The 24,871-nt window shown below is 41.9% G+C and overlaps 4 long non-coding RNA genes across 15 annotated transcripts; 3 read left to right on the forward strand and 1 right to left on the reverse strand.

Moving 5' to 3' along the window:
- The first annotated feature begins 998 nt into the window (after positions 1–998).
- LOC124685487 lies at positions 999–8,701 on the forward strand. Of its 8 annotated transcripts, none has more exons than XR_006997478.1 (9): positions 999–1,686; positions 1,795–2,013; positions 2,216–2,317; positions 2,973–3,239; positions 3,378–3,678; positions 3,946–6,307; positions 6,818–6,948; positions 7,724–7,807; positions 8,626–8,701. It is a non-coding gene; the product is annotated as an uncharacterized LOC124685487 (long non-coding RNA). The 8 variants fall into 8 exon arrangements; XR_006997484.1 differs by lacking the exon at positions 8,626–8,701 and having other exon boundaries at positions 3,946–5,962; positions 6,070–6,307; positions 7,724–7,897; XR_006997504.1 differs by lacking the exon at positions 8,626–8,701 and having other exon boundaries at positions 3,946–4,621; positions 6,070–6,307; positions 7,724–7,897.
- A 1,182-nt stretch (positions 8,702–9,883) lies between these two features.
- Positions 9,884–14,313, forward strand: LOC124685576. The gene is made up of 3 exons (XR_006997566.1): positions 9,884–10,215; positions 10,355–10,538; positions 10,834–14,313. It is a non-coding gene; the product is annotated as an uncharacterized LOC124685576 (long non-coding RNA).
- On the reverse strand, positions 11,681–15,256 carry LOC124685533. Of its 5 annotated transcripts, XR_006997544.1 has the most exons (6): positions 15,165–15,255; positions 15,026–15,083; positions 14,230–14,920; positions 13,998–14,100; positions 13,823–13,912; positions 11,681–12,075 (listed from the first exon to the last, which is right to left on the reverse strand). It is a non-coding gene; the product is annotated as an uncharacterized LOC124685533 (long non-coding RNA). The 5 variants fall into 5 exon arrangements; XR_006997538.1 differs by having other exon boundaries at positions 13,998–14,128; positions 14,230–15,083; positions 15,165–15,256; XR_006997522.1 differs by having other exon boundaries at positions 14,230–15,083.
- A 693-nt stretch (positions 15,257–15,949) lies between these two features.
- LOC124685565 lies at positions 15,950–19,222 on the forward strand. Its single transcript, XR_006997555.1, has 2 exons — positions 15,950–17,477; positions 18,692–19,222. It is a non-coding gene; the product is annotated as an uncharacterized LOC124685565 (long non-coding RNA).
- The last annotated feature ends 5,649 nt before the right edge of the window (positions 19,223–24,871 follow it).

Below are 24,871 nucleotides of genomic sequence, written 5' to 3' on the forward strand. Positions count from 1 at the left end.
ATGCGAGCGGCCAGCGCTCGGTGTCCGCGGCCACGCAAACCTAACTTAGATTTGGACCGGGTTTAAGCCGTCCCGGACACCGCGGTCATCCGTTTTAGGGATGGATCCACACGCTAGGCCGCGATTTTGTTCGGAGCGACCTTATGAGACTTTTTGGAGTTCACCTTTTCTGATACGAACACTCTCATCTTCCTGGTGTAAGCATCTACAAGTTACAAAGGATGTTGAGCTTGGTGTGATCAAGATCTCAACTTCCCTGGCTCGGTCACTATAAGCGGTGCATTGCTCTTAGATTCATTTTAACTGAATCATACTCTCATGACGACAAGGTTGTATGAAACTTTCTAGAGAAGATTGATTAATTTTTCGCGGTGTAGCTTATTACAAGTGATGGTGTTAGTAATCTGTTGTTGTCTGCGTCATGCTGACCTAGATATGGTATCTGTAAATATTACCCTACAGCTAATTACTAATACACGTGGATCAAATGAGTGATGAGTCGATCATGATATTTCATGTATACATAATATTTTCTGCTAACAATTGGGGCATTTGATATGCTGATCTAGATGTTGCTACGGCCATTTGATATGTCCGGTAGCAACGCACAAGCATATTTTCTGCTAACGATTTGATGTAAGCATATGCAAGTTGACTAAAAGGAATATATTAATTGAGAAAAATCGTGATAGTTGAAAGTAATAGTATCACATAACTATAACTACTATATTAAAGAGTAACACACTTCTTTTTTCTCATAATTTTGAGCCTATTTCCAAATTACTGTGATGTTGACACGTAAGTGCTTAGATAGTTTGATTTGCTAAGAGAATTTTCTGTGTATACTTTGGTGCTCCATAGAATTTTAGGAAGGCTGAGAAACACCTATGCAGTTCCCCGGGCGTGTGGCTGTAGCCTTGCTATAATAGTCAAAGCGGTGCCACGCCGCTTAATGGTGCGTCGATTCCCGAGCTGGCCAACCAATTTGCCCACCATCTCTCATTTCCTCTTTTTGGGTCGCCAACCCGCCTTCACCACGTCGTGCCGCTTCTTGGGCGACGATGTAGAGGCGGCCGTGAATGGCGCCGCTGTCGAGGTCGGCCGAAATTTGGACGGAGCAAGCTGCTGCTGAATGCAGCTGGGCCGGATGCGTCGAGCGGCGGCTGCCGCGGAAGTCAGCAGGTAGCGCGGTGCCTCTTCTTTCCAAAACGAGGGCCTCCTCTCTCAGTTGGCCGTCTCGCCTGTGGTTGTCTCCATGGCGGTACCATCAATCATCAAGATGTGCCGCTAGGGCCAGAGGCCACTTCTCTCCCTCTCTGCCGTGTGCGCAGCTATCAGCTTGCTGCACCCTCCTCTCTCTCTCCCGAGACGGCTGGTGGCGTGGAGAAGGATCTCAAACGTCCCCTTTCCTTCTCGAGGTGGCTGGCGGCGAGGTTGAGGAATGAGGGCCCGGTGCCCTCCTCTTCTTCTTGACCTGTGCGGCCATCCCCGTGGCCAATCCTCTCTCAAGTGGAGGACGTGTGGGTGGTCGCCGGCAGAGCAGACGAACTGGAGTGGCCGAGTGGGGGCGGCGCTCAAGCCTCCTCCTCTCACCGACACGGGCGCCCTCCCCCTCTCTCCCTGGCTGTCGTGGGAGCCCCTGCCTCAGTTCCTCCCTGTTGGCTCAGGACCGGAAGCGGGAAGGAGGTAGGTGCCGATGGGAATTTTCTGATGATTAAGTCCTCTGCTCTGTGATTTTGGTGCCTAGAAGTGTTTGTTGGTATGCCTACAAGAACTCAATCAGTGTATTTTCAGATTTCTCACTTGGTCTGTGTGGCCTAAAGCAATTCATCCAACCGACAACCCATATGCTTAGCATGCAGTGCATCTGAGATTTCTTCTTGCTAGCCTGGATATATTAATTATGGCTGCTGGGAGTGGTCTGATGATCTGAATTTTTTTCGCTGTAAGATTCCGCAATTACATATTGGAGCTCACTGTATAGTCAAACATGGACTGAACTGGGTGTTCGAGGTATGGTGCCGTGAAGATTTTTCTCCATATGTTTTTTTTTCTCACTACACTATTTTGGTGATTTGCAACAAATGCTTGGCAATATATATAGTGGGTTTATTCCTCTAGATTTTGCTCACTGCACTATTCAGCACTTACTATAGAATTGTAATGGTTAATTTCGATGATGATTGATGGTTGATATTTTATCTTGCTTTGCCAGGAACTGAACATTCAAAATTAACGTTCATAAGCTTAAGGTACTAACATTAGTGCAGCCCGGTTGACCCATAAGTTCTTACAGTTTCAAGGTGTTTCTTTGAAGGTATTACAATTTCTCCTTGCTCTTAGCTTCAGGATGTGGCCAGAAACGACAAGCTTTGCATAGTAATTTTATCATGGCCAATGTCACAACCTTGCAACTATTTAAAACTTGGCACTCATGCTTAGTACTCTGCTATGGATAGTTTTGTGGGTCATTTAGTTCTGAATCACCATGTGCCACAGAGTGACCCCTCATGTGCTTAATGATTCAAATTTTCTTTAATGTGAGAATTACTATCTATGAAAAATGACGCCGTCACAAGTGGCGACAATCGTATTTAATCATCGCTGTTTTATTAGCATCAAGAAGGCTCACGATAGAAGAAATTGTATGACGGAGGACACTGATACCTTATCAGCAATAAAGTGAAATCTGTTCACCTCCCAATCATGTTAGGTTTCCAGATTATTTCAGATTTAGATACCCGCCAATATTTGTTCGCAAAGCTACCAACTGATAAGTGATATTTTTACCCTCTGGTGCAATTTTGGTGAACCGTGAATATGAAAATGTTTGGCCTTTATGGACCTTTTCTTTATTCAGCTGCACTATATGTGAATTGAGAAGTATATTGATTCCTTCCTGCAGTTAGGGTGACCCTCTACTATTCTTACCTGCCGCCGTGGCCATCATCGGTGCGTGCATCGGGTTGCAGGTCTTGGCGGCGTTCTAGATGGTGTTGCCGGCGTGGCTAGGCCTCTTCTAGGCGCAGACGGCGAGCCGGGACCTGGTACCTGGAGGCCGCGGCAAGGGGCGCATACATCCTTCTGGACATTGTCAACCGGTGGAGCAGGTCGTGGGTGAGGCCGTCAGGAGGAGCATGCTGCAGTTGCGCGTATTAGATTCTCTGTCCAGGGCTTCTCCCCACCACTGGTCCTTGCTTTCCCCACCGCCGGCTTCTCCATTTGCTGTTCCGTTGATGGTGATAACCCGACCCCTTCTTCTTCCATCAATTCTCTGTAACGTGTTGCCTTGGTTTGACCTGTAGACAAGATTGCATTTATTTTGCCATTCTCATGTGTTCATGAATTAATTTTCAGTCATTTCTTTATGTTTGCAGGCTGCTCCCGCTGTTCTAGATAGTTGGAGATGTTCTTGATCTGATGTGTTTAATCTAAGTGTCGAGGCATGAACACATACTAATGTGGGTTTTCTGAAATATTTAATTTATTTTGGCTTGACTAGCACTTGGATTTCAAACGAGGACGGAGTTGTTTTTCTTTAGGCATTGGTCTAATTTTTTTTTGCCATGTTTGGCTGTGACTGCAATTGCTTTGATGACCAGGTAGGATATTGCCCTGTTAAACAAAATTCTAGGAATGTACGCAGCTGTTGAGATGTGCTACTGCATAAAAAATATTGTATGTTCCAAGCTGTTGATTTATCAAGTTCGTTTCTCTAGCTATGGTGTGGACTATCTGTCGATGAATCTGAACTTTAGCACATACTATTCGGTTTGCAGCAAGGATATATAATTTTCCTGAAACTGAATTTTTTTTGTTAACTGAAACTCTTACAGTCTTACTCATATACAGTTTCAGTTAAAACCACGGAAGTAACTGATCCTCAAAAAGCTGAGTGCGAAACAACACAAGTAACTAATTGGCAATTGTTTTGTTTATACATAGGTCGGTGCTCTTACTTGGGCAGTACCACCTACTGGCAGTAGATTAGTAATGGATGGATACACATGCGCAGGTCACCGCTATCTCAGGTATTTTCTCCAAATCCATTCATGAAAATGGGTGTTAGGTATCTGCATATTATGTACATTTCTGACTATGTGAGCAAATTGTCCCCTGCTACTTCTGTTGGCTCGAACCGTTTGTCCAGCTGCTACTTCTGCCCGTTGTCGAGCCATTTTCTCTTGACGAGAGCATGCCGGTTTAGCCTGTGATTTTTCTGTTGACATGGACGCTTGGAGGCTTGCAATTCATCTTGGCTTACTGGATTTCTTTGGTCTTTCTTAAAGGTGATCGGTCTTAGTAATTCTACTGATTAATCTTCGGATCTGCAGGCTGGCTCTGTTTATTGTCCTTTTTCAGGCTGCTCTTCTTCAGATTCAGGTCCTACATCAGACAGTGGGTGCTGTCATATTCTCTTTCTTGATGCACTGGTGGTTCAGATTTGAATATGGGGTACACATATAAATATGTATGTTCTTGGAAGGGACTCTATGCTATTGATACTATACTGCTTATCAACTTGATCTCCCACTACGCCCTCAATGTTTGAGTTGAAAGGTCAATTATCAAGTGGCATACAAGACCTACTGTGAGGGCGAGATTCAGCACAGAAAAAGAAGTACAGAACCAATACAGTTTTTCGATCCAACAGTGCTTAGCCTTCCCTTAAGTTTGTAGTTCTTGCTTTGGATATTGGGTTACTATCGAAGAAATCTTCTGCTATTTTGAATAAATCGGCATGCACTTTCTTTTTCTGAAATACTCTATGTGTCATCAGTAAATAGGGTGAAGGTCATAATGCATATTGCTTGGGTAAACAAGAATTGGATTGGTGGAACAAATATTACCTATGAACACTGTTTGAAAAGATGGGATTGCACAACAAGAAAATGTGTAGACAACTTATCATGTCTTTTTATCGCTTTCATATCTATGACATTTTTTTTCCAGATAACCGTCTTTGTCTTATCCACTTAAATTGGCAGGGTAATGTGCGTTCTTGCTTTGTATCCCTAGATTGACTACTCAACCTTAACCAATTTTTGAAACTCCAAAAGGAGACTCCCGTGCGCCAATTTTTTTTTTGCATATACAATTCATGGTAATTTAGAGGATGAGATGCATGTTTCTGATACGTGTAATCAGATAGATTAATTGTTACCAAATTAGGTTGTTTGATGCCTGAAAACCAATTTCTGTATTCTGTAGCACGTAGTGGTGTAGGACTATTTGCCAGACATTATTGCTGGTTCTTTTTTTATTGGATCAGGCATGGAAGTTAAATTGCATTTTTTTTAATCTGTAAAATTGTTTGTTCCTTTTTTAGTATCCAATATGTCACAGACCGCTCGATAGATAGATGGGCTCTCACGAATTCATAGGTTACAATCCCCAGCGTCTTGCCGGGAGGATCGAATCCAGATGAACTCACGAGTTCATCGGAAGGGGGAGAAAGAGAAGTCTCAACCACTCGGGTTGTTTACAGGAGAATAGTTCTGACTGCTTTCCCCATCCTCGCTTTGCTGTCTTCATGGTGCGGCATTTTTATCACGAGAAAATTCTGGACCCTTATGATGCGTGCTCACATGAACTTCGTGTTCTCTTCTTTTACCTCTGCCATTGAATTGTTCGCTTATTACATTCCTTTATTAAAAATTAGAATGCTCATATAGTGCATTATGTTTGCCTTGAGCAAGTAGCATGACAACCGTTTGTGGAATTAAACTTGGCGCCTTGCTTTCCGTACCTTTTTGTTTAATGGATGAACTACTAATTTCTTATTTGCTTTATATGTTCCAAATGCCGACATTAAGAGAATTTTCATATATATGCTTAATTGCAGAATTTCTTCGCACTTGTGTATTCTGATGCTTCCGGTTTAGAAGAAACTTATATATTTCAGTACCGACCTTGATCCATTTATTTTGTTAAGCGCTGCCACCAACTACTCAAACACGAAGTACCAAAACTATTCTCTTATTTTTCTTGGTCAAAGGAAGTTCCAGAATTGCCTTTTTAGACTATATATGTAGGTAATTGGTTCGATCTTGTGTCATTTTTTGCTAGGTTTCATTGGTTCTATCATTGAATGATAACTGGTAGGAGATCAAGGTATGGAAGAAGACTCTTGAATTTGTGGGATACATAAGTGAGGGATCTGTTCAAATAGCAGAGGAAACTGTAGCGTACAAAATTCAGTGCATTTATCCGCAGGATCATTCACACACTATTTTCCCTATCCTGTGTGACCCTTCAATCCTGAAAAATTATTTGTCCTGAACTCCACCTTGGCGTCTGGCCGTCGGTACGTACAAGTCCTAATAGTAATGTACAAATGTACAATTTACTGAATGCCACGTTTGATTCCTGCATATTTACCAACACTTTCTTTAGTTTTTGTTGTGAACCTGACTATCCTCTCAAAATCTTCCACTCTCTCGAACAATGATTACAGCAAAATAATCCTAATGACTTATGTGTAAGCAAGATGATTGCAGAAGTCCCAACTCTCGGCTAAAGGAACTAAACAACAAAGTTAGATTTTCCTATCCAAGACATGATGTAATGTCCTTTTTCTGATGTTGGGATTATTGTTCTTATTATACTCTCGAAGCTTTCATACTCTAAGTGGATAATTCTCTGTTCAAGGCTTCACCTAAGTATAAGGCCTACTATTAGATTTTATCATGCTTACTTATTTTTTCCTAAGTAAAAAGCTCCACCTTACTAGGTGGATGTCCGAGAAAACTGTCACTTTAATAAGTTAGATATCATTGTAGAAAGATGTTGATTTCAATTTCTATTTTTCTTGCAGCAACCACCTAATTCCATCTCCATCAAAGTAAAGCTAGCTCAACCACAGCAAATAGAAGTATATGTGTCGCTGAAATGACCAAAGTAATTGTTCCCGAGACATGCTATAATATGGAGTACCTCCATATCCATGTATGATTATTTTACCTATGCAGTATATATGAATAGCTTGGAAATGCATAATTGTTTGTTCTTTCTATGTTAAATACTACAATAATACATATAAAAATGGAATACTTAACCTTTGTTTATACTGCCAACACTTGAAATTATACTTCATTATAGCCAAGAAGCAGCAGAGCAAATGAAAAAATGTTAGAAATATTTTGGTACATTAAATGAAGATACTACTGCCTTGACCGCTTTGTGATTAAAAGGAAAAGGAACAGTGAACAAATTTAGACATTTACAGGTTTTGGATGGTTGTTTCCCTGATCAAGCGCTGCTCTTTTTTCCCGCGTATTTGCTTTTCTGAAACAACTTCCTAGGTGCACAAAGGCAATCAGTTCTCTTACCTTCATTGTGTGGGAAATTAAGTCCTTAGATCCATTTAAATGACATAGTAATCACTCAAATATATTCAATGTTGTGAATAATTTTTAATAGCAAAGTATGATGTTCATATTCCAAACAAGATATATAAAAAGAAACAACTCCTTTCTTCACATGATAGTGCATAGCTATATATGTGTCTATGAAGGTAGTTCCAAAAGTGGAGAAGTCTATGCTCATCATCGTCCTTTTCAATTTGTGCTACAATCAATAGTTGTTGTGATTTTCTTAGTAAAGAGATGGACATGGAATCAAATAAGTATATAGTTGAACTTAATTATTTCTGGTTCTTATGCATATCTCTCTTCTTCATCTGATATGTAAGATTGTCTCATATATCCACTTCCTTCTGCAGGATCTTGAGAAATGCAATTGGCTTGAAAAGGTTGCTGAACTTTTGAAGGACATCCAAGCGGGTTTGCTTAAGAGTGTTTCCGCAGTATGTTTCACTTCCTTCATTACCTTCGTAGTCAAAATGTCTTCTAATAGTAAAATAGGAAACCAATGCTGATAATTAATTTGTAGATGCAATGATGTTTCACCATTCGAAGTTAACCTATAAAAAAACTAGAGTGATGATACATAAAAGGGATATTGACGAGCTCCACCTGAAGTGCTCACGGATAGAGAGTCTGAATATTTAGAAAGTCAGCTTTTCCTTTATTTTGCCATAGTATCTTGCCGAAGTTGATCACGTGTATATTAGATACTACCAACAAGAGTGCACCATAGATGAGGCGAGTGCGTAACCCTTGATGATGAGGGTGCTTAATCATAGATGGAAGGAGTGCTGAACTGGGATTCGGTAACATGTTGTCATTTCCAGTCCGGCAACTATGGGTTTCACTGCTTTGTTTGTAAACTTTACAGACTGTTCATATATGGCAAGATAGTAAGGATGGAAGCTATAGCTTCAGGCACACGATGGAAGATCATGGCGTAGAGTTTGATAATTTTCTTTTTTTGCATTCATACATTTAGAACGCACAAAACTTATTACTTCTTTGTCAACATTATTATGATGGGGGATAAAATAACATCTAATCTAGAGCAGACGGTCCAGGAAGTGCCAGAGCTTGGAGAGAACATATGGATGCTATCCTATATAACGAGTATATGACGATTGAAAACAAATAATTAGCCACATCTGTATCAAGTCGTTAGCCAATGGTAGCCAATCTGCATTCTGTAATATAACTTGATCGTCTCTGGGTTTTTTTTCTCAGAAGAATTGTGAGCCTGTTTCTTCTTATGTAGTTAATGGTGAGATGGTATTCGATCCTTAATTTGTTTGGGTTATAGAGCCATTGCCATCACACGGGTCATTGATGCCACTGATCTGACGAGAACTTAGAAGCTTACCGCGGCAACTGAGTGCCGGCTTCACCGACGGTTTACAAATGTTGAGCATCTGACGAAGGAAACATTAGTCCTCACAGTTATTGTGATGGCGGTTATGGCCGCCCCAAGGTAACATGTCATTCATTCGTTTGATAGTTGGCTCCAAAGGATGCATACACTGGATAGCATGTACTAATGATTTCTGTAAAGATACAGGTGATTGCTTCAATAGGTATTCAGTCTTGCTACTGACAAGGTTGGCGTACTGATCTATGCGGCCTGCTTTACACATACTATATGTATCATAGACCATATAAGCCTTAAAAATGTAGGACCGCACGAGCATGTGTTGTTTTGCCTTGCAAAAGCAACATCAACTGCTTTATTATCTACCACTGAACTATAGGTTCCGACTCATAGTTGTGTGCACCATATATATATTGATAAAATTTCCATATATAGTCAATGTCACATATGCATTTACTGTCAATGTCCTCTCACCGGCGCGGCGTGCTGCCGTGCCCCATCTTGCTAGTACTATATTAAAGCTTAATAAGTTTGATTTTTCTTAGAATTTTGAGCCTATGTGAGGATTAACTTAGTGCTAACACGTGTTGTTTCAGATGATTTGATTCCTGTTATTTCTTTTCTGCGTGTATTTTCGGTGCTGCGTAACGATTTGTGGTGGTAGCTTAGAGTTTGTTTTCCTTTCATCACGTTTAGGGTGGGACGGCTTGGTGTGTGTTCACGGTGTGGCTGTAGCTGACATATGGGTGGAGTGGTGGTAGTGGTACCATCAGAGTCGTGCGTGCGTTAGCCTCCGCCACGTACTATCTCTCCCGACTCTTCCCCATCTTTTCTAGGAAACCGCCTCTTGTTTGCCGCCCCCCCCCCCCCTTCATGCCTAACCACCATAGCTCCTACCGAGGTCGCTATCGGCTGCCACACTCCCTCTCTCCGACAGCGGCTGGCGGCGTGGAGAGTAGGAGCTCGACGCCCGCTTCCCCCTCCCACAGCAGCTGGCGGCGTGGATTAGCAGCTCGACCGCCCGCATCCCCCTCCCACGGCAGCTGGCGGCGTGGAGGAGGTGCTCGACGCCCTCCTCGCCATCTTGAGGCAGCGGGCGATGGGAGGAGCGGGCGTGCCTGGTGCTCCCTTCCGGATCCATCTACGGCCTGATGCATCGCTGTTCTCACCACCACTCCTCCCTCGCCATCTTCAGTTCGCGGTCAGCAGTGATGAACCAAGGGCCACAATGTCAACCATCCTCGACCCCCTGGCCTGAGCTACTTCTGCCGCCACTACCGCCTTTTCCCCCATATGCACCTACCGCAGGTCGCCCTCTCCCCAATTTCTATCCATCAACCTCATGAATTTGGGCTTCAAACTGCATGGTGCGTCGGCCGGGACCTCGCAATTGGGGACCAAGAAAGAGGGGCACCAGGGAGTGGAGGCACCGGTTGCTGGAGGAGCGAGGGTGAGGATGGCCGTGGCAGTTCGTGTGAGGTATGCAATCCCTATCCTCTACATCTGTGAGTTCTTTATCTCCTCCCTCACTGTGTTTCGACGAGGTCAACCGGGATCGGCCGATGAAGCCTGTGAACGAGGACCATAATAGACCTTGTTTGTTGTGTTCAATGGACAGGCATCTGAAGGAGACAACGAGAAATCTTCTCACAATTGGTCTACAAGATTTTGGGATGCAACTCATATTCATTGCGTTGCTTCTGTAATCACTATGTCTGCGTGCTTGATCGGCCTACTTCATCATATCCAAAGAAGGGTCTTTCCCACCACATGTTTATTTGAATGACCAACAATTCTTGCAGGTGAGTTTCTATTTGTCCTGTGTCTTGTAGGTGAAATTTTGGGTTGATTCGTTTAGATAGTAAGTTCAAATCTGATAAGTAGATGGATTTTTGTATATGGTTGAATAATTCATTTTTGTCTGCAAAAGATAAACCTAATACTGTGTTAAAGAAAAGATGACACAGTATTAGGTTTATTTTCCTAAGACACAAAAATGTTTGTTGTCAGATGTGTCTAGGGATTTATATTCAGATTACTGTCTATGCCATAACCTGTCGTGTCGTCGCCTTCTCTTGGCACAACTCCCACCCGTAGGATGGCATGTGAGGTCCACTGCCATGCGATGTGATCGGATCGCAGGTTGCGGTGGCATGTGGTCGTTGAGGGCGGCCTGTAGGAGGTTGAAGTCTCTGCTGAACTCTCTGCTCTTGATCACCACCGATGAAGGGGATGCTGAAATCTATGGACCACCAGGTGCACCTGCCAAATTCTTTCTGACACTTTCCATGTCTGAGTTGCTTCCTTTTCTTCATTTTACATGCTCATTTCCATGTCTGAGTTGCTTTCTTTTCTTCATTTTACATGCTCATTTTTCTTGCATGCCATACATGCTTGACAGTAATCTCATAGTTCTATAACCTCAAGCATGTATATCGCTGAGGAATTTCTATCTTTGGTAAGGTTGTCTCATTTATCTGTTACATGGGGCTTTGCACTGCAGAAGTAGCTCAGTTAGAGTGCTCAAACTATTTTCAGATTTTGTTAATAGGGTTTGATAGGACAGTTCGTGGTTTTGATGGTATTGCAGCACTTTCTGCCTCCCTCTCACTATTTATTTCTGCCTGTAATATTCAATGTAGGAGTGGCACATGTGTCTTGATGCCAATGGAGAAGGGACATTTGTTTTAAATCCCACCCGATGGAAAGAAAGTCACAAAAAAGCTGAGTCATTGCATGTGACCTCTACTTTTCTTGGATTTAGCTGGGTTAGAAAGAACTAGATTTAGATGTGCGCCTTGGCGCACGATCCCGTGAAATTTGCACCAATTTACAATTTGTATAAGAATGATGAAAATCAGGTGAAAACTGAAGATAAGATTTTTAGATTTTACAAAACAAAGTCAATAGGATAAAATTAAGATAAAACACACGAAATCACGAATGGAGTAGCAAACGCTTATATACAATCAAGAAAAGATGAAGTAGAGCAACATTTTGTGGCTTGCATGACTTGCGGCCCCAGTAAATAGTTTGTAAAGTGCTATATTAACATCTATAGACATCGACGGTAATAAAACATCAAATGAAAAAAACTATTCAATGGGTGAAACACTATGTAAACAGTCATTATTACAACATATCAAAGGTTGTTGGTTGTATAGTTGGACTTCTCCATCGGAATGATGTTCAGGAGATGCTATCGGAGAGAATGTCACCAGCACTTCTCCCTTCGCCCTTGGTGGGTATTGTGTGTTAATGGTTTTGGAAACTGCGGACGGTGAGCGCCACCTTGATGATGACCCTGGATGGAATCTCACTGACATCCATAGATTAAATCTGGTAAGAAAGGATGGAAGATCATATTAGCTAAGGGTAAACGGAATCAACATTGACATATACGTAGAGAACGTTTGTGAATCAGGAGCCCGACTTGGCATGCGTTCCCCATCTATGGTAAATAATTTTGCAATCACTATATATTAATCGTGCATAAAAATATATAACTGACTAAGATATAAATGAAGGACACACATGACTTAGTCATTCCAATATGAAGTACAGAAACAACCGGTGTACTTGGATTCAATTCTTAAATGGTAATTCAAAAACTAAATGTAAATGAAAATGGTACTCTTATGTTACAGATAGACGTGTAACAATGTTTTTACGGCTGTGTTTCTGAAATTATTAATTTCTCCTATTCATTGTGCGTGGCGATGGAACAAATAGATACACTCAACTTAGTGAAAACAATGATGGGCCTGGCTCACTTATGAAAACAGAGGTTTGCCACAACTTTGCGCTGTTTACTTGCAGTTGGAGACATCCCGAGCTTTGCCCTGATTTAAAACTTCAGAGCAGGACCATCTATCAGATTTTTATTGTACAACCCATATCCCGCTTCTGTTTAGCATGCATCAGATGCCATTTCATGGAACTGCCTGAGAAATTTCTTGACCTTGCAAGACCTGTGGGAACCCAACAGATTCACCAAAGCCAACAGATGGGTGGAAAAAACAGAAGTTTCGAGGTGGAAGCCTACATCTTTGCGTATTAGTAAGGAATATAGAACCATTAGAACGTTCAAATTATGTGGCCCCAGTTGGCTAAGGAGAATATGTAACACGCTGAGTTCCATAAGCCATCAATTCTTGATCAGGCAAGATCCTTGGGAGCTTACCAGCTACCATGGAGTTCGGACAACCATTTGCAAATACGATTTTGATTACTTATTGTAATAACCGATTCGTTGGTTTCTATTAAGAAATATAAAAATCTATACAACACAAGTATGTATAGATTGGGATTCACCAATTGCCAAAGGTCAGAATATTCAAAATATATACGATTTAGAAAAGAAAAAATGTGCATTGAAGAGGTAATTGCTGCATTTTCAGTTTGAAAAGTCACATCGTGTGTCTAGGAAATTCTTGCATGTACACACAAAAAGTAGCTACCAGAACACAATTCATCGTATTCATAAATATGATTGATGATATGTACAGAGGCAGGAATCACATGAAGGTATTCTACATTCTAGTGTAACTTGACTAACTTCAGGGCAGTTTCTATGCGAAAAACACATCCTCTACACTGAAGTAAATGCATCAGCAACTGCTAATAAGACACTTAATCAAGGCACAGCTTCTCCTCTCCTGGCAACATGAACCATTTCCAGCATATAAGGGCTTGTACCATGTCAAATGTTTCTGCATGGCCTCTTTAAGCATTAGGCGGAGATATTCCACCAACATCAACAAACACCACCTAAGCTACATCTACTCCAATGCAAGTTCCTCTTTGCAGGTTCTTAGATGATTGTATTATGCCTAGGAGGAGATAATTATATGCTTAAGCACATGGTAAGCACTGGCGCCTAATCAAGAATAGGTGCTACAAAATATAACATTCTCCATTGTACGTTGCAAGGAAGAAGTGTTGGGTTTTGCTAAGCACCTCTCAAGGCACCTGAACTATGTGTGCTCGTCAGAGGTAGTTTCCTTCAGTTTGATTCGATTTCATGCTAGGACTCTACTTTTAGCATTGAAGAAAGCACACCAAAAAAGCTTTAGGAAATTCATACCGCTAGTGCACCGAAAACCTTCATCAGGAAGGACCCAGCCGCCTGCAGCTTGTCAGTGTTCTTCCCGCTCATTGCAAGCTCCCTATCTGCCTACAGCAGGGCAAGAAACAAGCAGCCATGATGAGCCCCAAAGCTTGAGCTTTACAGACCCAAACTAACCAGCAACCCAGCTCACCTTCTAAATCGTATATATTTTGAATATTCTGACTGTTGGCAATTGGTGAATCCCAACCTTGCAGACCAATTCGTTGGTTTCTTTTACCATAGTTACTGTCGACCTACAGCCATACCACAAAATTCATTCATCTGTTTGATGGACATGAACAAAAGTACATAAAAAACCATTAATCTTGTCCTTGAGGATAATATGATGCACTACATTCATGTTATTAATAAAACAAAATTACCTAGATGAACCGGAGCTTCAGGGATGGGCGCATAGGGCTAGTGAATGGGCACATAGGCTCACAGGTAAAAAAATGCCCAAATAATCTCAGAAGTTCACCCAATTTACCGTGCAAGCAATGCAAAAACTTCCTCTTCAGGCCCTGAAACAAAGGATTCACATAATTGGAAATGGACATGATTTTAGGAGAAAGAAAGGAAGCAAGAATTAACCACAACAGGTCAAAACTTTGAACCCAAGTATTATACATATTGTTTTAGGTTCTTGAAGTAAAGACAAAAGGTGGTACTAATACATCGCAATTCCCAATGAAAGCTTAGTAATCTGCAGCTGTAAAGACATATCAAATTTGTCACCTCTCACTAGGTATATCACTAATCATGCATCAATAATCATTTTGAAGCAGCCAAAAATATCAGTAGCAATCTGTAAGGATGAACTGAAAGGGTTCCAAATTACACATTAAAAAAGTAGGTGTTGCTTTGAGCTGAAGATGACGTGTCTCTCAGCAGGGAAGTGGGAAGAACTTACCAATTCTGTTTGGTTGCATTTCTATGTTAATGTTAAGAAAAATTAGCAAAATCAATAAGAATGGATCTGGAAACTAACGCCCCAGTACCAGTTCGAGTTTGTTCACATGTATTCACTGAACATGGAAACAGAGATATTGATATTCTTGCTCTACAATATACCTGAATCAAAATAGCCGGAGGGTTATAGATCAAATGCAATTGAATCAAAAATAATTTATCTACTATGGGAATGAAGTAGAAAAATGCATCATTAGGGCTAAATACCATTTTTGATGCTGCCATTTTCTGTAGTAGGCACCAACACGCTTAAATACTTCCTGACCTAGGTCGAGCATGTTTCAGACGAAGTCAAAAGAATCAAATCATGGGAATGGTGTTATATAGTCGAGACCAGGTCACTCACCACCCTCATGTATTTCTTTAAGGATTGCACATCAATGAAAGGCGGCATTCCACAAGAAATCTGAACATAAGCATCTGTTGCAAGAATTGGTTGCTTAATTAGTACTACATAATTAATTATGACCATTATGTAAAAGTTGTAAATCTTTAACACCCTTATGAATAAATGAAACAAACATAAAGATTTGAAACTCTCATTTATAGGTACTCCCACAATGCAAATATGAAATCACGCTACAACCATTGATTGTCCACCATACCAATGAGTCTAGCTCTTTCTAGAAAACTAAGAGGCCAACCCGTTGTAAAAACTATCCAGTACCATCAATGGCTATTTGCATTGCTAATCCTCACAAAAAAATACTTAAGAAGAAGAAATTGGTACAAAACATATGTTCTGGATAATACAATTGACAGCCACTACCAAGAACTCCATACTCGTTTTTTTATCTAACAGCTTGGAGGCATCAACAACTACCAAAAACTCCATACTCGATTTCTGTTTGGATCTAACAGCTTGGAGGCATCAGAAACTCAATCAAACCAAAATTTCGGATCTATGACATGTAGATGGCACGGATCTTTATTTGGGGAGATGATTACTGGCCCGTAGAAAAGCACCCTTGACTTGGGGAGAGAGAGAGAGAGAGAGAGAGAGAGAGAGAGAGAGAGAGAGAGAGAGAGAGAGAGGAGACGGGCAGAGGAGGGGATTGGGGAGCGATTGGGGGCGTGGCGATTGGTGGAGATCGGGCCGAGCGGGCCTTTTCGTGACCCATGGATAAAAAGTGGGTCTGCGGGAGGGCCTTAGCGCCCTGGACGGAACGACGGTTGAGATAGCGCCACGTCTGCTCGATCGGACGGTCGAAAATCCAAAGCGCTGTGAGAGCTCCATGAGGGTGCAGCAATCATACCGTGGGATTGCCAAGGCATGAGCTGATGTTGCTCAGCATAAGGAATGGAAGTATATAAAAAAAGATTGATGATTCTTGGAAAGTCATGAATAAGTTGAGTGAGGATGGAAAATAAAGGTATGTCTACGGAGCATTACACTGAGATATCAAATCTGTAACTTTGTCGAATTAAATGGTACCAAGCGCTGCTATTAGTCTGATCTTACACTACTATCATAGTTATGTAAAAACAATACAGGTAGATGAATGCAACTGCTCTGATTTAGTACATAGTAGTTACCAAAGTTCCAAGAAAGCATAAACATCTAATGGTGTTACTCATTTAGTTACAGTTTGTGGCTGCTGAATCCAAGATTTTTTTTTTGATCTCTCTTTGCCATCTTTTCATAAGTTCCAACTCACTGAGTAAAAAAAGACAGTTATCCAAGGGAAAGAAATATCCAAATATACCATGCATTGTGTACTGCTTTGCTTCAAATATATTATTTTATCCTTTTTTAATTAATAAGCTCATTCTTCTCTACTTGGCTAATGATACATCCATTAGATGTGACATTATCAGATTTTCTTGGAATTTTGTCTCCTTTAAATCAGAGGTTTATACATAATAATAAAAGCACAATTATCGTGTCAATTCTACTTGAATTATGTGAAACTTCGTAATATCCAGTATTTCCACTATAGGAGGCACCTAAGTGGTTAATTGTTTTGATGAAGGGGGCACATCCACATCCCTTATCCTGATAGTAAGTTGACTCGCATCCTCCATTCTGCACTTGTAAGCAACGCAAAGGCATCAAATCATATGCACTTCTGCACCTAAAGAGACGTGCTCATATTTACTTGTGCTACATCTAAGTAGGTCATATAGTGTCAAAATTTTCTGCACTTACCCAACGTTCACCTGTATTGCATATTCTAAAATGTTAATAGAGATTCATATCAAGCAAACTATAGGAACTCTTCAGTCTACAAGTAGAACAAGATGTGTCAGCAATTGTACCCAATTATCGAAACTTCTATGTTGCAATATGAGTTTTAGTTTCTTATAAGTACATCTTGCACAAATAATTTTTTACCACGTTAATTTTAATACCAGCAATATGATAGTATATATCTGTACTTTTGTGTATTTAACTTGTTCTATTGTTTTCAATTATTATTATTTCTTATGTGTGAAATGTATTTGACAGAAATTTCTGAAATATATTTAGGGTAATGGTCTGGTGCTCATGACAACATTTGCATCGTCAGAATGAGACTCAATTATTGAGCCAGTTTATCAGCATGGTTTATAAGTAGTGATATTTTGAGAACCTAACAATGGGTGTTTGTTATATCAGATTCTAACAATGGGTGTTGATATATCAGATTCAGCATAAGAACTTCGTCAAATGCTGCAGGTTCGTCGTGTTTGTTTTACCATATGTTGTGTCAGCTACTTTTACTTGAGGGGTTTTCCTTAAATTTCAATGTTCTCATTCTGAAGTCTTTGAGCAGCTTTTCCTAAAGCAACGCAATGGCATGCATATCGTGTGTAAAGTCTTAAGTAGAACATGAACATCCTTCTCTGGATGCATTGCATTTCACTTACATTCATAGTACTGATTTCTGATTGCATGGATTTTTTTTTGAGAGAAATAGTGTCTTCATTATGAAGCAACTTATTAAATAGAAAGGGCATGGCAAAGCGTAGCTTAGGGAAAACATAGGTACTACGGCTGCTTTTACTATTTATGCTGAGAAATATCTCTTTACGTCTTCTCACAAGTTGTATGCATTTTCCAGTATTGGGTACATGCAGTTTCTTCATGTTGCGATCTGATATTGTGGCTGTGTATGTACATTATAATTAAATTGCTCTTAGAAATTATGATACTGAATGTAACACTTCTATGTCAAATTCTTTTTTTTTTCTATGAGCTTCTGCTGACCATTAAATTCCGCAAAGATGATTGACTTTTGTTGTGACAACAGAATTTTTGCAAAGTTTTCTTTGACTTTGTTGTGATACTCGATACAATATTGCATATTTAACATATTACTGCTGGCTTAGCGAAGCCCTTTGCTACAATAAACATGTTGTCTATAATTACATTAAGTCGGGAGAACTACATGTTAATAGTATGCTAGACTCTAGAGCTAGAATGATCATTGGAGATATAGCTAGCACTTAGCTTTAATAACTTATATTTAATTTTATACAAAAAATTGTATAGAAGTGTCAAATGAGGTTTCATTAACATGTTATTTAAATAATGGAAATTAAACGTGGTGATCCAGTAATATTTATTCTATGCTTAGCATTCCTTCCTTTTTGGTGATGCACTCATCCAGTTCAAAGTGAGCCAAAAGAATTGCCATATATTAATCTTCGAGCCAGGGAATTGGGGGCTCCAATTGAAAGATTTTTTTGGGCTCTAAATAGTTCTGATGTTCTCTTTTATTTTCATGATTACTTAAATTCTTCTATTCTATGTACATCAACATATCAATTTTTTATCCTTCTGAAGTTACACTTTCTTCTCTTGCTAGGTATTTATCTGCCCTGAACTAATAGTATTTCCGCTCAGATTTTTTTCAGTCATGGGTAAATATTGTTTACATTTCAATGCAGTACAAGAGTTATAAATTTTGCAGCACGGCTGCTAATAAAAAATGCTGCAATATTTGGGTTATTTGCTGAAGAGGGTGACCAAAAGGAGGCCTAACAAATCACGAGTTGTAACTAGGAGAGTACATACAAAGAACCAAGGAAAAAAGAGGATCTCTCTGCTATCAGCCCGACTACCCGAGCCAATTGGGTGAAAACCAAGAAGGCCAACCGGGCCGAAGAGTGCCATCTTCACTCCCGACAACAATGTTGTGCATTGGACAAAGGAGACATCTGTCCTCCTAGATGCTGGCCCCTCAGTCAAGGAAGGAGATTTAAGCATCTTTTCATCCGATGATTAAGAGGACTACTAGGAAAACTGGGGCTGACGATTATCGAGGCGCAAGAAAAGTGTTAGGACAACTGTCCTAGCATGTTAACCTATTTTCCACTTCTATGCATTAGTAGTAGATGTTCGTTCTGTTCCAGATGTCTCCTTGTACTAATGTGGTGAACCAATCTCTGAATATGTATTTGTACTGCTACTTATGCATCTGTCTCTTTGGCATGGGCGGACGCAGCGGGTGGGCCGAGGGGGCCGTGGCCCACCCAGAAATCTGAAAAAAAAATCAGGATACCCCTAATCTCTGGCCCGACGACGAACGACCGAGCGGCTAATCCCGAGCGAAACATGGACTCGTCGAGCGGCGAGGCCGAGCGACCGAGCGAGAGCGAAACCTGCTCCGCGGCCTCCGTCCTCCGCTCTCCGGCCGTCTGACGGCGGCTGCCCCTTGCGCGGTTGCACCCTCCGCTGCCAACTCGTTGGCTGGCCCGGCTTGGCCCTCCCATGGCTCACCCCCTCGGGCTCCTTTTCTTCTGCTCCGGACGTTGGCTCCAGGTCTCGCCGGATCTCGGCCGGCAACTGCTCGCCGCCGCTGCCAGGTGCTAGGTTGCTCTGCTTTAGCGTTGAATCGCGGCCTGCGGTGCTCGGCGACTGTGCCCCTGCACAGGTCTGCTCCGGCGCGACTAGGCCTCTGCTTTGGTTTGTAGAAAATGCGGAATCGACACGGGCCAAAGCCTGGATCAGAGACTGGCATCCTTTGTAAGTTTATCAGTCTTGGATGTTGTATCTGCGTGCCAGCAATGGGCTCACTATTGTCGCTTCCTACCCAATTGCCCTGCTTACTCTGATCTAAAACCAAATTTCGCTTTAAACTCCATGCCCATTTTGCCTTTCAGTACACTGGAGAAGAAGTCTTCTCTTTGCTTCTTAAAACAGCAACGGGTCTTCTCATCATTAGAATAATCTGCTCATGTATTGTTAAAATGTTGCTGAAATCTTGCTTAAAAGATGTTGAAATGAGTGGAAATGAGATAGTGTTAGTTTGTAAATAGCTAAGGCCGTAAGGGCATATAGGTCTTTTTGGGTGGGTGTTACTCTCAGTTAGTGCATAGTTGTATTTTCGCATGAAAAACTAGATTGTACTGATATTTTGGCTCTTTTTAAGACTTTTTTTTATGTTTTGAACTATTTGTACTGCTATCGTGCACACATGTATTGAACTTCAATATTGATAATTAATTTGTCTTGCATATTATTCATTTGGCAAACGTTTTCACAATTTGGGGGAGTGCAAAAAAAAAAATTTAGAGGTTGTGCCCACCCTCAATTTTTTTTCTGCGTCCGCCATGTGTTCTGTTGATAAATGCCCATCCGTGGTAGGGCCGACGCATTGCTATGGTTTGGCACCTCAGCTCAGCTAAATTTATTTCGATGCAACGCTTGATGAGCCAAGCAAAGCGCGCTATGGTTTGGCACCTCAGCTCAATGCAACGCTTGATGAGCCAAGCAAAGCGCGGCGTGCCGCCGCGCCCGGCCTAGCTAGTTTCAGTTAAGGGAAAAGCAGTACCTTGTCAATGATGACAAGGTCTACTTGGCGAAGGTAAGGAGTTTCCTGACGGGACCACCAAGATGTGGGTAGAGAGGCGGGAGCGACCACGAACATCAAGATCCATTGTCTTGGACGAAGGACAGCCACGGCGACGACGGTGCTGCGCTGGTGTCTGACGATGAGCCTACTAGGTGTGGTCTCCAAAGGCTGTCGAACGCTGAACTGCGGCGGTCCTCACATCGGTGATGGAGAGGCAGGGGAGGCACCGGTCTCCGCTCGGTCTTCTCTAGAGAGTGGTGGAGCTCGATAAAATGGGTGAGCTCGAGAGAGTGATGAGGCGGTCGTCTTTACATCGTTCACATTCCTTTTCTGCAAAGGGTTTCCAGAAGAAAAAAAAATTATGATTCCCTTTTCTGCAAAGAGTGAGGGGCCCCTTTTGTATGTTGACACAGAAGTCTATGTTCCAGGGTTGTCTCTGGATGTTTGCAGCACCCACGTTTTGTGAGACAATAATACATTCAAAAGAAGAGGTTGTTGAGTTGACAGTTATGATGGCCTAAACACAGGTGTGAGACTTACCACGGAAGAGTAACAATAAGACTTAGGACTTGGAACCACGAGCAGATGCACATCAATATTGTCTTGTTGTTGCGTCGATATTATGATGTTGTGTAGTACATCATGGATATCTCTGATTTGCTTTGATTTAATGATTTTATAGTGAGTTGTGAATTATATATGGGCATTGAGAAATATAGTTTGAGGACCCGTGGCAAAGCACAGACATTTGTACTAGTTAATAATAAATAAGCTAAGGTTTCTGCCAAAAATTCCGTCAACCACATTATTTTGGACCGTTTTGCCCTACATAATGCCCCGGCGCCGGCTGTCTTATTTTCTTTCTGTCCACCCGAACGGAGCGAGCTCCACTCCTCCCAAACAGAACCATCTAGGACCACCGGCCACTGAGCCACACATCCCGCTGCCAACCCCTCGATCTCCATCCACCGGCGATCTCCACCTCCTCCGGGCAGTGGAACGGGACCGGAATGGCCTAACACATCGACGTACCTGAGATCTAGGCCCTTTACGTCCTCTCCAATCTAACGTCGCCATCACAGACCTTCACGCTACTCCCGTCCACCCTCCAACACCTTGATCGTCGGGGCAGTGCCCATGGAGGAAGGGGAGAGCCTAGAAAGTCAGGTTCCTCCGGTCGGTGTGTGATACGTCTCAAATGTATCTATAATTTTTGATGCTCCATGCTTGTTTTACACCAATTCATATATGTTTTGCTTACACTTCGTTGCACTCTTACATGATTTCCGACACTAACCTATTAACAAGATGCCATAGTGCCACTTCCCTGTTTTCTGCTATTTTTGTATTTCAGAAAATTTGTATAGTAAATATTCTCGGAATTGGACGAAACAAAAGCCGAAGTTAATATTTTACCGAAATGAAGACGAAGTCCGGAGGGGGGACGAAGTGGCGCCATAGGACGGCCACACCTGCCCTTGGCGCGGCTAGGCTTGGGCCCGCGCCAAGGCATGGTGTGGCCCCCCAGGAACCCCACCGACCTAAATCCTCCGCCTATTTATACATCTTCTCGGGAAAACCCTGGATACCCGAGCCTCTATCCAGGAAAAGTTTTGTCGCGGCCGCCATCCCAGAACCCATCTCGGGGGTTCTGAAGCTCTTCCCGGCACCCTGCCGGAGGGGAAATCACCGCCGCATGCATCTACATCGCCATGCCCGCCTCCGAAGTGATGCATGAGTAGTTCATCCATGGACTACGGGTCCATAGCAGTAGCTAGATGGTTGTCTTCTCCAATTTGTGCTTCATGTATAGATCTTGTGAGCTGCCCTACATGATCAAGATCATCTTTATGTAATCCTACATGTTGTGTTTGCTGTGATCCGATGAATATTGTATACTATGTTGAGGTCGATTATATATGCATGTCATATGTTATTTGTGGTATTTCATGCTCTCCGTTGCTAGTAAAAACTCTGGCCAAGTAGATGCTTGTGACTCCAAGAGGGGGTATTTATGCTCGATATTAGGTTCCTGCCTCTAGTTTTCTGGGAGAGTGACAATAACTTCTAAGATTATAGATGTGTTGTTACTACTAGGGAGAAAACAACAATGGTCTATCTGAGGGTAATTCTATTGTTTACTTTACACACATTGCTTAATGCGATAATCTGTTGCTTGCAACTTAATACTGAAAGGGTTCGGACGATAACAGGAAGGTGGATTATTAGTCATATACGCAGTTGGATTATGGTCTATGTATTATATTGTAATGCCCAATCAAATCTCATAGTAATCATCTTGTCATGTATGGTCGATATTCTGTCAATTGCCCAGCTGTAATTTGTTCACTCAACATGCTATTTATCTTTATGGAGAGACACCTGTAGTGAACTGTGGACCTCGGTCCGTTTCCTTTACACTGATAAATTCAACCACTGCAATCTTGCTCTTTCACTTACTGCAATTCATGTTCTCTTTAATTACTGCAAACATCTCTTTCCACTCGATACGACTAATCCTTTGTGTTCAGCAAACCGGTGAGATTGACAACCTCACTGTAAGTTGGGGCAAAGTACTTTGGTTGTGTTGTGTGCAGGTTCCATGTTGTTGCTGACGCCGGTAGTGCGCCCTGCCACTAGCCAGCTAGCAACACCTTCAGAAGTCACTCCTTTCTCCTACTGGTCGATTAAACCTTGGTTTCGTACTGAGGGAAAACTTGCTGTTGTGCTCATCACACCTTCCTCTCGGGGTTTCCCAACCGCTTCCACAACAACTCTCAGCAAGATTGTCTGGCGCCATCACCGGAGCACCATCAAGATTTTCTGGCGCCGTTGCCGGGGAGAAAGAGGATTTCTGCAAGGGGAGTCTCTCATCTCCAATCTCCTTACTTTTTTATTGTTTTACTTAGTTTACTTTATTTTGTTTTGTTTGCTTCATTATATCAAAAACACACAAAAAATAGTTTCCTTTTATAGTTGCCTTTATATCAAAAACACACAAAAAAATAGTTTCTATTATAGCTGTTATTTATGTTTCTTAGTTTTAATTTTGCTAAAATGGGTTCCGCTGAAAATACTAAGTTGTGTGACTTTACTAGCACCAACAATATTAATTTTATTTGTACACCTATTGCTCCACCTGCTCCTGAAGCAACCTTCTATGAAATTAAACCCGCTTTATTAAATCTTGTTATGAAAGAGCACTTTTCCGGTGTTAATACTGAAGATGCCGCTTCTCATCTTAATAATTTTGTTGAACTTTGTGAGATGCAAAAATATAAGGATATAGATGGTGACATTATAAAACTGAAATTGTTTCCTTTCTCTTTGAGAGGGAGAGCTAAAGATTGGTTGCTATCTTTGCCTAGAAATAGTATTGATTCTTGGGTTAAATGCAAAGTTGCTTTCATTGGAAAATATTATCCTCCTGCTAAGATTATATCTTTGAGAAGCGACATAATGAAATTTAGACAATTTGATAATGAACATGTTGCTCAAGCTAGGGAAAGAATGAAATCTTTGGTAAAGAATTGTCCCACTCATGGACTGATTACTTGGATGATCATCTGTTGCGGTCAGAAACCCACCGGCGGGCAGCGACTGGCAACACAGTAGAGCCGGGAACAACTAGGGCTGCGGCTGGCCCCAGTCCCTCAGAGCGACGGCCCGCAAAGCCTTCTGGTCACACGTCCGATGCTGTCGCAAGGGCGTGCCACCTGACCTATACCTGGTCGGGAAGGTGTTGGATGATGCCTCGCTTAGTTTCCTGCATGGCATACACGTAAACGTTAAATACGAGCCTCGATCGGCTCTCGGGTTATCCCGTGAATCGGCTCAAAGAGCCGATCCACCCATGATTCGTACAAGGTGTCCGAATATATGGTGGTCCTGCTTGATCAAGATAAAGCTAAAACGATCTACGACGATTTAGGGTTTTCACCGCATAATCGGATCATCCTACTCACGATTGGGCCTCGCGCTCGCGTACGGTGATCGTAAGCCGATCCTAGACAGGGCCTAAAAACCAACACGAGGTTGATCCCCGGAACATCCTGTCTAGGGCTAGCAAACTACACCCTACACGCCGCTGGATCCTCCAACCCTCTGTAAGGCCTAACTATTGCGGATGTTAAACTAATCCTTGAAGAACAAGGAGCAACCGTAATGGATCGGATCTACTAAACAATGATCAAGCGGGGTGCCGCCCCTACACCTAAGATAGGTGTAAGGGCGGCTAGATGTATAAGGGTTGCACTACGACAGCATATGATAC

This window comes from Lolium rigidum, chromosome 1, assembly GCF_022539505.1.
Source record: "Lolium rigidum isolate FL_2022 chromosome 1, APGP_CSIRO_Lrig_0.1, whole genome shotgun sequence".
Taxonomy (NCBI): domain Eukaryota; kingdom Viridiplantae; phylum Streptophyta; class Magnoliopsida; order Poales; family Poaceae; genus Lolium; species Lolium rigidum.